The following is a 13757-nucleotide window of genomic DNA, read 5'->3' on the forward strand; positions in this document are numbered from 1 at the left end:
GCTTACATGGGCTTCCTATCCTCAAATGCCCCTTCATGTCTTTTGCCCATTTTTATACTGGATTGTTTGTGTTTTTCTTATTGATTTGTAGGAGTTCTTTATACGGTCTTGGTAAGTTTCAAAATGTTGCCACATAGTTGTTTACAGGAATTTTACTATATATGTGGTTATGTACTCTTTTGCAATTGATAACGTTATTTATTTGTATTCTCTCTTACTCTCTTGAAAAGTTTTTCCAAAGATTTGTCTAGTTTTTTAGTTTCAAAGGATCAACTTTTGGCTTTGTTAACTATCTTTGACTTTTTGTTACTGATGTCTATTGCATTCATTTCTACTCTTACTTAATTATTACTTTCTACTTTCTTTGAGTTTATTCTTGTTGTTCATTTATATAGCTTCTGAAGATGGATACTTAGGTCATTAATTATGAAGCTATCTTTATTTCCATGAAATTATGTAAGGCTATACAGTTCTCTTGAAGCACCACTTTTGATGAATTCCCTTTTTGTTTAGCCTAATCATATCCAACACCTTTGAAGCCTCAGGTCAAAATTTCCTTCCTTTATGAAGTTTTATTCCATTCCTTTATGAACCTTCCCATGCTAGTCCACGGTCATACGTTCAGTTTTACAACTCCCTATCAAAATTAGGTAGAATAAACATAGGTTTTGAAGTCACATAGACTCAGGTTAAATCCCAGCTCTGTAACTTAATAGCTGGTTTACTTTAAGCATAACAATATATGTCATTGTTCATCTTAAAAATGGAAAAAACAAAAGCTAACTCTTCAGGTTTTTGTGAAATGTAAATGTGTGTTAACCTATGTGAATCTATCTGGTATCAGTTCCTGGTATATACTATATCAAAGCACTCTTTCTATCTTCCCTCCCTGCTTTCTTTCTTTCCTTCCTTCCTTCCTTCCATCCAAGGAATAAGATTCCAGGGATAGTTTTTCCCCTGACAGACACTGAAAATCATTTCTGCATGAAAGCTCCAAAATGTAGAAGTTGACTTGGCTAGTTTTCTTCTCTCTTTGTCTTTACTTTGCTTTTGTGGATATTCTCCATTCCATTTTCTCCTTGATGGCGAAAATGAGAGCATAGTCAGCTGAGTAGTTCTATCCATTTTCTCCCTTGTGGTTAGTGTTATAGATTACTTGGTCTTGACCATGAGCCTTTATTGGCTACATATTAACCTGCTGGACCAACTCATCAAGTTGCTGTACCTGGAGTCCTCTCAGTTTAGCTCATTTACCTAAGAACACTTTCTTGTTGAAGGATCACATTCACCAATTTAGCTTTCTTTTAAGCTCAAAGTTGTTGATTCCCTCTATTAGAACTATCTCTTTCTTCACTGTCTTATCTAAGTCAATGAGGAGATGTCGTCCTGGCCTTAATGCATTAACTCCTTAATGTTTTCACATCTCTCTAAGGAGCTGCCATTGACAGAGGCAATCCTTAACCTCCCACAGCGGTGCAATGATCATCTCATGAATTGCAGGGCATCAGCAACTATGGGCTACATACTTCATGGTTCCAAATGGAGAGATTTCTTTGATCTTGCTGTTATTTAACCACATAACCCTCTAACACTTGACCCTCACTCCTGGTACAAAAACTATTAGGTCAGACAACTAGAATTAAATGTGGACTCATTCACTAGCGGAGAGTAACCAGGTTAGTAATTTAGCAAGGAACAGGCAAGATATGCCCATCAGCATCCACAGGTACTTCTGCATCCCCTGTTCCACTGTGAGGAGTATATTGCAACATGAGTTGTCAGTCAAGAGCCCTTAGCACAGCATGAACTGAAACAACACATGTTCCTCTAAAGCAGTGGGTATTTATACTATGTCAGAAATATCTCGCATAAACTCTGGTGGTATTTCTTTACTGTGAAAACATACATAGCTCTAGATGCAAAATATCAATACTCAGGAGTCTTCCACCTATTCCTTAAAATCCTAACATTCCACCTCTGAAGTCTTGAGATGTGCTAATAACAATTTGCTTTTGTTCAACAGACACATCAGCAACTGAACCTGAAATGAGACTTGGGCATTTATCATCAGTTCCTAGGCAAGCCCATTTTCTCACAGAGTTCAGTAATGAGCTATTATACTCCACCTCTCAACATATGTTTCACTACAAGTCACAAAGTCACTTCTGTAAGGGTGGATATGGGGTGGGGTTTATAAGCAGGAGTTTATAATCCATATATGATAACTACAGAAATCAAAGCATAAGATCTTGCACAAATAATAAACCATACAACTAACCTCAATTATGAATTAGTTAAGTATTCCTGGTAGAACAGCATAGCATGCCCCAGCCACTTGCTGCCTGAGCATTCTAAAGGCTCTCAGGTCTAGAGCCTTTAGAAGACATCTTTTGCCATTTCATCTGTTCACTAATTCCAAACAACGCCAGTGTGGGTCCTGAGTTTTCAGGATTTGCTATGTCACACTTTATGTCAAAGATTCCTGCCCATGACTGATTATTGGGCTGAATGAAATTTCCTTACTGTTATTATTGTTACCTAGTCACCATTTTAACCTAACACCACCTTTTCCCTTCTGTTCCCTCAGTTCTGGGGACGCTGGCCACTTCCTTCAGTTATTAAGGAAAGTCTGAGGTCATCGGTGTTTCCTCATGTGGTAAATGAGGGTCATAATAATATCAGCTTCTCAGTCTTGTTCTGAGGATTAAATGAGGTAATATGTGAAAACACTTTATGAAGTGTATTATTTCATACAAATGTACTATTATTACATATGGAGAACGAGGGCTAAAGCTCAAGTGCCCAGGCTCCCTGCCAGTTCTTGCTTTCTACACTCTCCTGTCTTCCATTCCTTCTGTCCCTTCATTCTTTTGCTACCTTATTAGTCATTTGGTCACTCCCTGTCTGTGTGTCTGAGTCTCGGCAAGACTGTAAGTTTCTTCGAGGTAGGTAATACATCTTCTATTGGGTTGGCCAAAAAGTTCGTTCATGTTTTTCCGTAACATCCTATGGCATCCTAAATATATCCATCATTTCTTCACAGCACCCAAGCACACTATATACATAGTGAGTATTTGAAAAATACTCAACAAAATGGAATTTACCCCAAAGCCAACTGAAAAACGGTTCTCAGTATAGAGAAAGTAAAGTTTTCAGGAATGAGCTAATTTCTTTGTATCTATCTGAATACTAAGAAAGAATTGAAGGTAATTCTTTGCCCTAAAAGAAGTGTACTCATGCAGAGGGAGTTTCAAAGAAAATGAGATAGATAATTTAAAAGTTTGACCCGTGGAAAGAAGGTTTAGGAATTGAGAACTTTTTTAGTACTCATTATGAAAAATTCTAATTGTGTTTTATAATGACAAGTCTTTGCAATGTTAAGATTCTATATATAGTTTTAAAACACTTTAAACAGATTTACATGAGCTCATACATGTTCCATAAATGAGTAATGCTGACAAGTACAAATTCTGAGGAAGTTGGTAAAAATTGGGCTTTATTATTTCCATTTATTTAAGAATGGGTAGAACATTCAGATTGTCCATGACTCTACAACCTCTTATGTTTAAAGCATCAGTTTCTAAATAAGTAGAAAATGTTTCAAACTCTGTAGAGAAAAGCACTCACCAATGCCAGGTTTTTTTCTTTCATAGATCATGATTATTGTTGGAAAGAGAAATAATTTTTTGGCATTGCTACTCCAGGATTAAATTTTTAGTTTGCCTGCCTATATCTCTCAACAGACACTGACAGATAAAATTCTCTTTTGGAGCTGTCTTTAACAATTACACTTATTCTACTTGTTTGTGTAATATCTCCCTTCATACATTCTTCATTAAAATACCTAGGTAAATAAGTTCACAGCATTCATAAGTGGCATATTTCCCCTACCTTTTAACTAGAAATGCTGTAAATATTTAAAATAGAAGACATGCCCTTTTACTATAAGCTTATATTTAGAATTTTAATCAGTTAAAACAGTATGGAAGCACATGTATCAGTCAGGACAAGCTAAAGTATGCTACAGTAACAAACATCTCCTGAATCTTAGACAGTTTATTGCTTTCTCCTATTACCTGTCCAACATGAGTAGTTAGGTGGCTCTACCATTTAATTACTCAGGGACTCAATCTGATGGAGGTAAATATTTTCACACTCACCACATGGGCGATTGTAGAGAGCTGCACTATAATCACTGGCAACTAAATGCTTCTCCCCTTAGCAAAAACACACATCACTTCCACTTCCATTTCATTGATTAAGAACATAATGTAAGTAGGGAATTCCCTGGCACTCCAGTGGTTAAGACTCGGTGCTTTCACTGCCGTGGGCCCAGGTTTGACCCCTGGTCGGGGAACTAAGATCTCACAAGTCGCGCAGTGCAGCCGAAAAATAAAAACATAATGTAACCGCATCCAAGTAAATCCTGTCATATTAGTGATTTTGTTTGTTTGTTTGTTTGGCTATTTCTGGCTTAACCTCTACTCCTGCACTGTCCAATATATCAATCACTAACCACATGTGGCTAAGGAGCTCTTGAAATGTGCTGGTCCAAATTCAGATATGCCAGAAGTACAAACACACTGGGTTTCCTAGACTCAGTACAAATAAGAATGTAAACTATCTCAATCATTTCTAATATTGATTTCATGTTGAAATGATAATATATTAGATATATTGGATACATAAAACATATTACTAAAATTAATTTCACCTGTTTCTTTTTACTTTATTTAATGAAACTATTAGAAAATGTAAAAGTCCTTATGTGCCTTGCCTTGTATTTCTATTGGATAGCATTGCCCTGGTCAAGTCAGGATTTTGTCAGGCTATTCAAGAGTCTGCTCTTCCCCTTCCCTAGGGGCCAGCTGCAGGTGGGCTAAGTGTGCACAACATTCAGAGTAAGGGGCTCATCTGGTACAGCTGTCCTCTGTTCTCCTCAAGCATTCATGGAGATGGCCATCATCCCACCTGGTCTTTCTTGGGCAGCCTCTAGACCCGCTGCATCCAGCTGAGGTCAGTACTCCCAACAAGACTTATGGCTGATACAGCCCATGTCTGGACACTGACAAATCCTCTCAACGATACTGAGAGGCCTCTGCTTGTCCTCTATCCATCTCAGGTCCCTCTGCCTTTCTCAACAATTGATGGTCCATTGTTCTCTTACTGTGTTGGACTCAGGATAAAGTTGGATAAGGTTGACAGTCTCCTTGAGCAACACCGCCAAATTTATTGCACTTTTTATTGTGGTAATATACACACCACATAAAGTTTACCATTTTAACTATTTTTAAGTGTACAGTTCACTGGCATTAAGTACATTCACATTGCTGTACAACCATCACCTTCATCCATCTCCAGAACATTTTTGCCACCCCAAAATGAAACTCTGTACCCATCAAAAAATGTGAATTTTTTAATCCATCCCAATGGAGCTCAACTCAGAGCAAGGCTATTGGGTTTTTGTCCCTAGAAAACACATCAGTGATTCAGTCTAGACTCTGTTCTTCTCGAAAAATATCCTCCTTATGATCTGCATAGGAAAACTGCCTAAACAGATACTCTATACCTGTCACTTGTAGATAGTGTCTGTATAGTTTTTATCCAAACTTTTAAGAGTAAAGAGGGATGCTTGTAATAACTATATTAACAGGACAACAAACATAAACTGGGAATATCCTAGGCAAACTGGGACATGCGTTCACCCTATTTATAAGTCAGCAGTTCTCAAAGTATAGCCCAGGGACCTCTGGGGGGTTCCTGAGACTCTCCCAGGAGGTCCATAATGTCAAAACTATTTTTAGAATAATACAAAGATGACATTTGCCTTTTTCATTCTCATTTTCTCATGAGTATACAATAGATTTTTCCAGATGATATTGCTTCCGTCGAAATGAGCTTCACTGAGACCAAGCCACTCCCAGCCTCCTGGCAGGGAATTGGGCCCCTGCCAGCAGAGGGTCTGTAAGACCCCATGGACAATGAAGTGAAACTAGTCAGTACTCAGAATTCCACCACTCCTTGAACACTGTCATTTGGGAGACTGAATATCCTTAGGGCCACCTGTAAGATCAGGTCAGTTCTCCTAGTCAAAGACATATCTCTTCCCTCCCCTGCCAACCCACCACCATGGTCCCCAAGTTCCTAACTATCTAAGAACATGGTACCTAATTTATTTCTTCTTCATATTCACTCAGCCTCTTCTGACCCCAGTCCTTTGACACTTGCCAATGTAAAAGCCCAGATCCGGTCACTGTTGCCTCTTCACATGGTACCACCCACTGCCTAGACCTCCCCAGGTGAGTGTTGGGCTCTAGCGTGGCTGCCATCATGCCTGTGTGGTAGGGGCCACAGAAGCTCCAAGTGCCCAGCGGGGGCCTGCCTATACCTACAGAGACTTTGCCTCCTCCCACCACGTCCAGATTCAGAGAAAGTGCTGTACCACTGGGCATGGGATTCTCTTCCTCAGCTGTCACTCGATGAGGCCAAAGAGCAAAAGCCCTGAAGTGTAGGCGATGAACTTTCACCAACAAGAGACAGAATGAGAATATATCCGGCAGATAAATTTCTCTCCTTACCTCCCTCTAACAAAAGGTTCCAAGGCACAGCATTTGGGACAGATGGTTCAAAGACAGCCACATGACTGCATGACTTGTTTGGATTCTTCCTCTCTTTTCCTGCCTCACCTCTCTACTTCCCTCACCCTCCCAGCCCTGGGGTTGCACACCCTACTCCCCCTTGCTCAATAAGGCATGACCACATAAGCTTTGCCTCAAGTCCTGTTTTGATGTGATTTAGACACTGAAAGCCTCAGATCAATTGTTCTTCTCAAGGGATGGAGAGAAAAAGGTGTAGATGTCCAAAGCCACACTTACTGTGCCGGGAGCAAAAGGAGACAAAGGAACAAGTATCCATCCTGAAACAGAAGGCACCTGTTTGGCAGCTGTTCAGCCCCTTATAAACCCTGCACTCTCCTTATTTCTATTGTTCAGATCCACACTCGGCCTTGACTCTGGTTCCCAGCTTCCTGATCCCCATGCTTATCTGGGCTCACAGCAATTTGTTTCACCTTCACTGCCTCTTGCCAGGCTCTAGACTTGCCTTGCACATGTGCTTTTTCCAGCTCACATGGACTCCCTCAGGCTTTTGCTCTCTCTTCCTCACGTGCGGACCCACGTGCTCAGGCATGGGCCAGCCATGCCCCCACTCCAGGGGCTCAGTGAGTCTCAGCACGTGACTATAATATCCTGTGCCCCTGAGTAGGAAAAAACTACTTAGAAGCACTTGATTGGCAATGTGGGAAGATTTTTAATGAGAAGATATTACAGGGAATTAAACAATTAAACAATACACACATTAGTTTCTTATTGCAATATGAGGGCCAGGTTAGAGAAATCAAAGCCCTAGAGGAAACCCATCCAGATTAACACCTTGTGGGCTAGAATTCTCTCAATACACATAAACTATTTGGGGGAGCAAGGAGATGCCAAATTTTGTGAACCAACTGACTTGTTTTAATCTTTGTCCTCCCTACAAATTCTTTCACCAAAAATTTGTCAAGGAGGTACATTATAAATGAAATGCCATGAAACCAGTTGGTTTTAGGTTAATCAGCTAAAGATAACAGCACATTTGGTGAGCAAAGTGATAGCTGGAGATGGGTCTAACTTAGAATATTAGAGTTGAGGGGGAAAGATTCAAGAAACTGAAGGCTCAAAAAACCAAAGGGTAAGCATGGTGGCTAATAATACTGTATTGTATACAGTTAACCCTTGAACAACAAGGTTTGAACTGCGCAGGCCCACTCGTATGCAGATTTTTTTCAGTAAGTACAGTCAGTCCTCCACATCCATGGGTTCCACATTTGTGGATTCAACCAACCTCAGATCCTATATTATGTTTACGATCCATGGTTCCCACAGAATCCACAGATACAGGGGACACAGAGGGCTGACTATGGGACTTGGGCATCCCCAGATTTCAGTATCCTTGGTGGGTCCTGGAACCAATCCCCCACAGATACCGAGGGACAACTGCATTTGAAAGTTGCTAAGAACATTGTAAATCAACTATACTCCAATAAAAATTATTTTTTTAAAAAGCTGCTAAGAGAGTAGATCTTAAAATTTCTCACAAGAGAAAAAATTTAACTGTGTGTGGTGATGGATGTCAACCAGACTTATTGTGGTGATAATTTCACAATATATACAAATATCGCATCATTACATTGTACACCTGAAACTAATATAATATTACATGTCAATTATGATTTAATTTTTAAAAAAGGAAGGGTGGTGACTGCTGAAAGTCACACAACCATTCACTGGCCAAGACGGGCCTAGACCCAGGCCTCCTGCTTCCCAGGGTAGAGGGGGAGGTTGATGATGGATTCTTTCGTTTTTTCTTTTTTATTAGTTTTTATTGGAGTATAGTTGCTCCTCAATGCTGTGTTAGTTTCTGCTGTACAGCAAAGTGAATGAGCCATACACATACACACATGTCCTCTTTCTTGGATTTCCTTCCCATTTAGGTCACCACAGAGCACTGAGTAGAGTTCCCTGTGCTATACAGTAGGTTCTCATTAGCTATCTACCCTATACATAGTATCAACAGTGTATATATGTCAATCCCAATCTCCCAATTCATCCCACTCCCCCTTTCCTCCCTTGGTGTCCATACGTTTGTTCTCTACATCTGTGTCTGTATTTCTGCTTTGCAAATAGGTGCATCTGTACTATTTTTCTATATTCCACATATATGCGTTAATATGGAAGACAGAATGGTGGATGGTGGATTCTTTGAGAAGCCAAAAGCAGACTCTCTTGTTGGATCGTAGGACATTTGTGTTGTCCCCAGGCTATCTCAGCCTCCACTGCTCTTCTGTCAGCCTCCAAAAACGGGACATGAAAATGGATTTGTTCAAGTGGTAACCCACAGATTCCAAGCCTTAGCACCTTTTTAAATGAGCCAGTGACACAGTGCCAGGCAAGATGCAACCTCTGTGAATGAATTAATTAGACTTTCTAAAAGAGCAAGCAGGTTTGGCATGGTGTTTTATTACACAGTTTTCTAACTGGTAATTGAAAAAAGAAGCACTTGATTTTAAATTCCCTCCCTGAGGTGTTAATTGTGGCAGAGAGGGACTGAGGAGACAGAGCCCCATGTAAAATGAGTCATTCTGTTGCTCAGGACATGCTGAGTCCATAGCCCCTTCCACTGCTTTGGGAAACTGAAAGAGAAGGAGAAGGATGCAGGGTGGCAGCTTGGCTTAGAGAGCCTTAGCCGTTGTGATGATGGAGAAATTTAAAATATGCCCTTTTGGAGCTCTGCTTCCAAAGCACTACAGATCAGAAGGTTAATATGAATCAAATTTAAGGAAAACGCTGAACTTGATCCTGGAATTGTCTTCCATGCAGCCTGTCGCCTCCCTCCCATTTTTCCTCCTCCCTTTCCTTTCATCAAGAAAACTTAGTCTTTGGGCTACTATTCACTTCAGTGACATTCAAGTTTCTTAAGACTGGCTGAGCAGCTACGATATGTGAGGCACTGGAGATCTACACAGGGGAAGACAGTATTCTGTCCTCATAGAGAATGTAGTAAGGGAAAAACAGGCACGTGTCACAGGTATGAACAGATCCATGGCCCCAGTGGTGCAAGAAATGAGGAAGTACAGATCACGGATAGTGGAAGATTTATTCACGATGCTACTGGTCCACATGATGGGAGGAGACAAAGTCAGAGTTGAAAAGTGTTAATAAATCATCTAATCAAATCCCTTCATGAGTGCAGTAGTCCTCCTTGACACTCAGGATCTCAAATTAGTGAGATCAGTAAAAGTGTGGGTTCTGGAGCCAGAGTGACACTGAATCACCACTCCTACCACGTGACTTTGGGCAAGTAACTTAACCTCTCTCTGTCTCGGTAAAATGAGGGGTGATAATAATGTCTGCCTTTTAAGATTTTATGAGAAGTAAGTAAGTTCACATATGTGAAGCGCTCATAATGGAGCCCAGTACACAGGAAACGCTTCCTCTAGCAATATTTGCTTCCGAGTGGTGGGGGGACTTATAGAACCTCACAGATGAGAGAAGGATGATGCAGAGACACCTGCAGGAACCTGCAGGGGTGGGAGGAGTTGCAGGGGACACAGCACAGGACCAAGGTACGCAGGCGCCCGCACACGTGCGCGCACACGATGTCCAAATGACTACGGAGAAAAAGGTTCTACTTTGCACAACTGTGAAGTTCACACCCATGAACCAGCTCAACGAAATCGGGCCCTGACTTGCCTAATGCTTTCCGGCTCTGTGTTTCCGCAGCTGCTTCCTCTGGTCGTCGATGTTTTGGCTCCTGCTGCCACCGCTCCCCAGAAAGAAGCCCCATCTTGACAATCACAAAATGAACCCAGCACCTCCTCACCCACCTGGGTGGGCAGTCGCCCCACATGACACACAGGAATGATGACCTTTAAGTCTCAGATGCCTCATGAATAGAGTGGGCATGTTTATGCCAAACCTGACAGGAGAATGGGGACTGGAGACAGCTGACCTTTCCTAGGGGTTAGAGCGTCACCTTCTTGTAGGGTTTTTGTGATACACTAGTTGAGGTAATGCATGTAAAGTGCCAGGTGCAGAATAGGTGTTCAGGGAAAACTTATTATATTCTTGTAATTATTACTTTATTCCTTTGGTTCTAAGATCACTGATATTGTGAAAATCAGGCACACATTTATGTATGAGGACACCTCTGTGCAAATGAATGCATATTTGTACACAATTTAGGAAGGCTCAGGGGGTTCGTTATTCCCTGATGAAACTGATGTGCTAAACAGGAGAAGCACCTGGGAAGGTTCTTAAAGTCCCACTGTCCGGGGCACTCCACAAGTAAATCAGAATTCCTGGGGGTGGGATACAAACATTAGGAATTTTCTAAACTCCCAGGTGATTCCACTGACAAGGTTAGGACCTGATGATGTGGTTTAGATCCTTGCTTCTGCGACAGGTAACATCAGCATCTCCTGGAAGGTGCTTGTTAGAAATGCAAAATCCTGGGTGTCAACCCAGATCTACTGAATCAGAATCTGCATTAGGACAAGATCCCCACCACTTGTGTTTTTTTGTGAGGAGTAAATGAATCCATACATGTCACGGACTGCTGTGGAAGTGCCAACCTAGGAATCAGGAGCTCCACTCTCTTTGGCTATAAAAGCTTTGCCAATCACTGGGCCTCGGTTTCCTCTCTGGTAAAATAGAGGAAAATGTTGGGCTAGACAACGTCAGCCCTGGCATCCGATCAGCCTGTAAGTAGAGGCGTGTGGTCTCCCGCCCAGCACAGCTCCTTGATGAGCCTCCGTCCTCCCCCCTCCCCAGCTGGGATCCCTAGGGTGTCCTGCCGGGGAGTCCAACCCAGGAGCAACTGAATCTGGCAAGAGCTAAAAATTCATTCCCTTCAAATCAATAATTTGCAATTAAACACAGAAGACACTAAAGCCAAGGGGGGCAGGCTTCTGGAGAGAGGACAGCTGAGCACTTGTAGCCTTTGGAACTGAGAGGGGGGAAAAGCCCAAGCCATTCCTAGCAAACAAATGAACAATCGTCTCCATTGTTTGTGAGGAAGCAAGCTCAGGGACGTAAGTGGTACTCGAGGGGTGAAAAAAATCAAGAGCTTCTATCAGCAGGACTCAATGCCAGGAGCTAATTTACTTTCCACGTCACTCTCTGCTTATACACTTCCCGTGGCTCAGCACCCCCGTCCGCCATGCTGGGGACCTCTGACGCCTTCAGAACAGGGCTGAACAGTTTGCTGGCTACAGGCAGCACCCAGCTCATGAAAGAACTGGAAGCCTGCCTGGGTCCCCTCCCCACCCTCAGCAGCAAGTGTCAGACCGGATTGGGTGAGTGCCAAGCGGGCAATGCCAATGGGAGCACAGACGTGATAGAAGCAGGCAGCTCCACGGAGCCGGGCTTGAATGACGGTTGATGTTACACTGTGATAGCTGCCATCTGGGGCTAGGAGCCATCCTACGGATCTCCAGCGACGTGCAGGGATATGCTGAAAGTCTTGAAACAGAATTGAAATGTGCTTCACTTCGGAAGTAAATGCATGCCATGCAGCGTTGGAGGGGAGGGGGAGGGTGGAGGAGGCAAAAGGAGAGAATAAAGAACCACAGCTCTGAAAAGACAGGAAATTCAGTGCATAGAGAATGGAAAGCAAAACACGGGTCTTTTGAGTTTCCCCAAAAACACAGTAAAATGAGGAAGGGAACACCATTGTTTTCTTTCACAAGGGTTAATAAATGACTTGCTTACAAGCCATTAATAAGTCAAAGCTAGACTCCTTGCCTGTAAGGACAGGGGAAAGAAGAACATTGATTGAGGAGCTACTATGTGCCAGGGTCTAGGTGCTTCACAACAGCATCTCATCTGGTCCTCACAGTATCATCTGGAAACAGATATGATCCTCACCTTACTGGGGAGGAAATTTCCTACGGTTGATTTTTAATGCCAAAATATGAATTGAGCCCCACTCTATGCAAAACATTCATCTAAAACACGAAGAAAGGTACAAAGAATTGTAAGATTACAGTCTTGATTTATAATCTAGTCAGGAAAGCAAACTTCAAAAAGTCAAAGATGACATAATCCAGCAAGTGTTAAATGCCAAATGGGTTGTGCAGAAAGGGAGAGCTGTGTGAATATAGAGAGAGGGATCAATCAGGACTTCAGGGGATGGGAAGATATACAAAAGTTAGTGTTGAGAATGTCTTGAAAGAAAACATGACTTGAAGGGTGAAGAGGAAGAAGAACTTTCCAAGTGAAGACGGCTGCTGGAACAAGGTACAAAATGAGAAAGGGTGGCCTGGATCTGTTAGATGGTATGCCGACCACTCATTATTTATTTTTCTTCGAAGATATTGTGATAATCCCAAATTTTAAAAGTTGGTATTGTAAAGTTGTTGTCCAAATCTTTTTTACTCCTAGAGGAATTCTAATCCTAGAATATAATAAGGAAAAATAGCTATTTGGTCATTCAACAATTATTTGCCTAGCTTGCTTTGGGCCAAGCACCCCAAGGCCTGGCACACTGCTAAGAGCTCAGCCTCCTGCCACATGGTGACACATTCTAGTTTCGTAAGAGGTGACATAGAACTGGAGTCTGAGACACCTACCCAACTATAACTACTTTAGAGCACAGATGTGTGCTGGCACTGTTCTTCTAAATGAACAGCAAGAGCCACGGGCAAGGTTCCAGGCATCGCATGCTAGTCAACTGAAGTTATTTTTATTAGTACCCATGGATCCCCAGATGCACCATGACTAACCTTTATATACCGGGCAAACCCAAAGTCATTGTCCGAAGAGGAAAGAAGAAAGACATACTAGAAGGAAGCCAAACCACTCTATGGTAGAAGTTTTGCATCTCCCTTCCTTAAGCGGAAGAGGGGTAGGCTGGATAAGACCTCTCTCTTCTCTTTGGAAGAGGCAGGACAGTCCATCCCCAAGGAGGACAAGTCATGGCCTAGATTGCTTAAATCCCAGAACATCCTTTTGGACCACCATTCTACTGGGTGGAACACCTAATGGAACAAAAGGTCACAGGGCACGTAAACGTTGTATCTTAATCCCAGTGCAACACTTATGTGAGGTGTCCCGGGTTCAGGGTCCTGACATCTTTTCTTCTTTTCTCACTTCCTTCCACTAAGCCAGGGTAGTAAGAATCCCTGAGCTGCTTTGAGCAGCTCTAACCTCCTATTTTCT

The sequence above is a fragment of the Balaenoptera musculus genome, chromosome 6 (genome assembly GCF_009873245.2).
Source record: "Balaenoptera musculus isolate JJ_BM4_2016_0621 chromosome 6, mBalMus1.pri.v3, whole genome shotgun sequence".
Lineage (NCBI taxonomy): Eukaryota > Metazoa > Chordata > Mammalia > Artiodactyla > Balaenopteridae > Balaenoptera > Balaenoptera musculus.